At 47.8% G+C, this 4,223-nt stretch overlaps 1 non-coding gene across 1 annotated transcript; it reads left to right on the top strand.

The window, feature by feature from the left end:
• The first annotated feature begins 2,397 nt into the window (after positions 1 to 2,397).
• Positions 2,398 to 2,469, top strand: TRNAQ-CUG (transfer RNA glutamine (anticodon CUG)). Its single transcript has one exon. It is a non-coding gene; the product is annotated as a tRNA-Gln (tRNA).
• Positions 2,470 to 4,223: the final 1,754 nt, after the last annotated feature.

Consider the following 4,223-nt stretch of genomic DNA (forward strand, 5'->3'; position numbering starts at 1 on the left):
TTTTCTCCATTCGGTTCTTTTAAATTGGCATGTTGTCAAAAAGGAACAACACAACAGAGAACGTCAACAAATGTGTGTTTACTTCTTTTTAACAGATGTTTACTGTTGTAAAAACACCCCGCAGAGGCTCCTCCCTCCGCTCTCCCAGAATGCTGTGCGGGATTATTCGGGGTTTGACCCCTGACAAGGCTGCTGATGTCACATTTATTTATCTATCTATAATACTAATATAATGGAAGAACATTGAGGCTTTGAGGCGGGTAAACTCGGGAACCACAGCACCAATCCACACACCCGATACATCGTTGGAATCCTCAGGGTGTGAAGATGGACATAGGCTATATAAATTAAAAAAATACATTATATTAAAAAAATTTACATTAAAAAAAGTAGTCCCCTCGAAGTAGCGCAGGCCGCGACCTGCATGCTGACGCTCTCCAGGAGCGCGAGGAACGCGAGGAGGAGCGGCGGACATGGCGCGGGGGAGGAGCACTGACGAGCGCACACAGACGGTGAGCAGCAGCAGACCGGCGGAGCGGCGAGGAGCACTGAACTGAGGAGCGGCAGTTGCGTGGCGGACATGGCACGGGGGAGGAGCACTGACGAGCGGCACACAGGCGGTGAGCAGCAGCACACCGGCGGAGCGGCGAGGAGCACTGAACTGAGGAGCGGCGGCTGAGGTATGGCTCCGGGGGACAATGTCAGGGCAGGCGTGGGTCGGGACAGGCGGGGGACCCTCTAGCATAATTGTGCTCAAGCTCCCGACTACCGCCGGCCGCTCCATACTCTGTGAACTCCTACTCTTATCCCTGCAACCTCTGCTCATCCTCGCCTCCCTGCAAACAGAGCGCCAGAGCCCCACTTACCCAGAAAGCTCCCCAGTGCCTCAGGCTCTGCTGCTGGCCACCACTGCAACACTGGGCCTCTGGCATAATTGTGTGAGGTAAGCCTCCGGAGGACAATGTCAGGGCAGGCGGGGGTCGGGTCAGCCGTGGGACGGGGAGGACGGGGGCCCGGGCTGATGGCCAATGTTGGGGCAGGTGGGGGTCGGGGAAGCCTGATTGCTCCCGGGCAAGGTCGGGACGGGCTGCTAGTTTATTTAATATAGCGCTAACTTTACCCGGTCGGTGCTGTTAGTAGGGGGAGAGGGGGTGTAACTAGAGCCCCCTGGAGGCAGCCTTGGGCCCCATTGATGGTCAGACCCTGAGGGTGGCAGTGTGACTTGAAGTGTGCACAGTGGAGACCGACAGGACAGACTCTGCTCAAATACACTGAGCTGTGCAGCTATTTTGAGGTATAACGTGTTTACATTTTACATGATTGTTAACAGGGTTGTGAATCAAGAGCAGGTTGTTGCACAACTCATGACCCCTCGTTCCTTCTGGTTTGTCGGGAGTGGGGTGTCTGTGACCCCATTGATGGGCAGACCCAGAGGGTAGCAGTTGGACTTCAAATGTATAGATCGGAGTCTGACAGGACAGACACCACTTATAGACACTGAGCCCAACATTTTTTCATCCTCCCATATGGTCTAGCGGTGCGGATTCCTGGTTTTCACCCAGGTGGCCCGGGTTCGACTCCTGGTCTGCGAAGAGAGAATTTTTTTTACTCCAGGGACATATTGAACATACTCATATTTCCTACAATCCTAAATGTCCCTAAATATTAATAAATCTCTCTTACTTCTCCGCTGCTATCAGTCTAAGGCCCTTTGAGGTTTGCTCCGACCCCTCAGCTCCTGTCCCCCCCCCAGCCCTTGCTGCACAGCGGCTGTAGTATTAAAGAACTGGAGTGAAAAAGCCACAGATCAAACTACAAAGGGTTAATCGTTGTTTGTCTTTTATTGAACAATACAAAGTACACATTATTATATAAATAATAACCAAGGCACCCGTTTCCTGTGCTCTCACCGTGTGAAATGCTCGTTTATTCCCTGCTCCGCCCGTGCTGTGGTCGAGGCGCTTCAGTTTCAGACATTATTAACCTGCTGTGTTGTGTTTCAGTGACTCGTGTGTGTTTTGTGGCATTAATAACCAGCTGTGCTCTGCTTTGTTTGGCATTAATCTCGTGCTGTGCTGATTTCTAGCAGATTAAGAGTTGGGACGTTTCTGTTTCTCTCCTCTGTGGGTTCAGCTCCTGTCTCCGCCGTTTCTCTGCATTACACAAACACTGAAAGCAACTTGAAGCGCTGTCCGAAAAGGACAGTTTGAAGCTGCAAAGGTGTCATTTTCATGTTTCCGCTTAAACAAAAGTTTTGTGTGTCCTGTTTTAATGTGAAATAGACTTATTTAGTAACGCTTTTACTATACATTGCTGACCAATAAAAAACATGCCAGTACCCGTCACCGTATTTCGTGTCCTTTGATGATTTAACAGGGACAAACCCTATATATGGGCGGTTCCATGGTGTAATGGTTAGCACTCTGGACTCTGAATCCAGCGATCCGAGTTCAAATCTCGGTGGGACCTGAGATACTGTTATTACACACCTAGTTTTATATTATTCTAGGTCTTGAGCACAGAAGCCAGTTGTTTCTGTGACCTGACCTTACTTCTTCCTGTTTTCATTCTCCTGGTCTCTGTTGACGTCCATTCATTATCTTTAGGCCGTGCTGGACGGCATGTGATGATGCACACAGGTGTTTTATCATTCCTGTGCCTGTATGGACACCTTTCTCCTGTGCCTGTGTGAACACAGTACCGTATATAACTGACAAGAAGACACACAGACGGGACAGCATAGTGTAAATGAAAGGCTTTAATAAAGTGTAAACGGATACAAATTAAAAATGTTATTTGTTTTATTTCTGTACTCTATTGGTAATTACCCAACATATGAAGGGTGATGACCTAACTTCACTATTACTGCTTGCCCCCAAAAAAGTGAAATTCAGGGGCATATTATCCACAAAGCGGCGAAGAGAGGCGTTAGCCGTCTTGGCTTAACCCTCTCTTTGCCACTTCGGAAAAGCTAGGCTGCACCATATGTGTGCTGCTTCTTGCAGCACACATGTATGTTACAAATTGGCATTTTTAAAAAGAGGTTCGTTTATGTACAGGAAGGAACACCTTCCTGTACATAAAGAAACCTTGGCATTTTGCTTTTTCCATGTGTGCTGCACAAGGCAGCACACATGGAAAAAGCAAAAACGAGGAGAAATTAAGCATTTCTTCTGATTTTGCCACCTTAAGACCAGAATTTTCCTGGTCTTAAGTTCAGCGCTGACACCTATTATTTCCTCTCTTGATAATTGGTGGCACCGTCGAAGTGAATGGGTGTTGCGATGGAACGCCCACCGCAACACCCACTGCACGCCCCCTTTCATGATAAGTTTATCGTGAACTGGCCCCTATTACCAAGGCAGCGTTAAGCCAATTAATGTGGTTTCAAGCCATATTAATTGCCTTAACGCTGCCTTGGTAATAGGGCAATGCAAATATAGCTGCGTTATCGGCAGAAAATTGCTGATAACGCGGGGATAAGGGGCTTGATAATATACCCCTGAATCTGTTCCTCACGTAAAGTGCTCTAATGGCAGTGGGCCCAGTTTACGCTAACTGCAAAAAAAGGAAAAAGAGTAAGATGCTGCTAGAGCAGTACAGTATTTGGGTGCCTATATTTGCTCCCAGTTCCAGTTTTGAAACACCAAGGGCCTCATTTACAAGACCCTTGCACCTTTGCTGCATTTTTTTTAAATGCAAATGCGGCGCAATCAGTTCACCACACTGCTCCATATCTAAACACTGATGTATTGGGTCCAGTGCGTCAGTTTGTAGAGCCCTCCGTCACATTATACCTGCTCCATGTATAATGTATGTAATGTAGGCATTCCTATGCAAAAAGCCACATAGAAGTGGCACAGTGAAATTTACAACATTTCACTACGTCACCCTATGACTTCACTGTGCCAAATCCCTAAACCTGTTCAGACCAGGCGTAAGAAGAGACCCAGGGCTTTTGCAATGGGACTCGCGACGTATTGCTGGAGTTGGGTCAGTTTGCGCCAACAGATGTCTCAGATTGTCTCATGCATCTGTTAATCCATGCACCATGGAGCCCTGTGAATTAAATACAGTGCATCTATGGTGTCGGAGGGGCATTTGATGCAGGCGCCATGGAAACTGACGCATCAATGCCGATGCGTCAATTTCTTGTAAATGAGGATTTGAGAGTGGGTTTCCAGCGCGTGTGTGGAAGCTTCCAAGGATTGATGATCATTACT

The sequence above is a fragment of the Lissotriton vulgaris genome, unplaced genomic scaffold (assembly GCF_964263255.1).
Source record: "Lissotriton vulgaris unplaced genomic scaffold, aLisVul1.2 SCAFFOLD_13243, whole genome shotgun sequence".
Lineage (NCBI taxonomy): Eukaryota > Metazoa > Chordata > Amphibia > Caudata > Salamandridae > Lissotriton > Lissotriton vulgaris.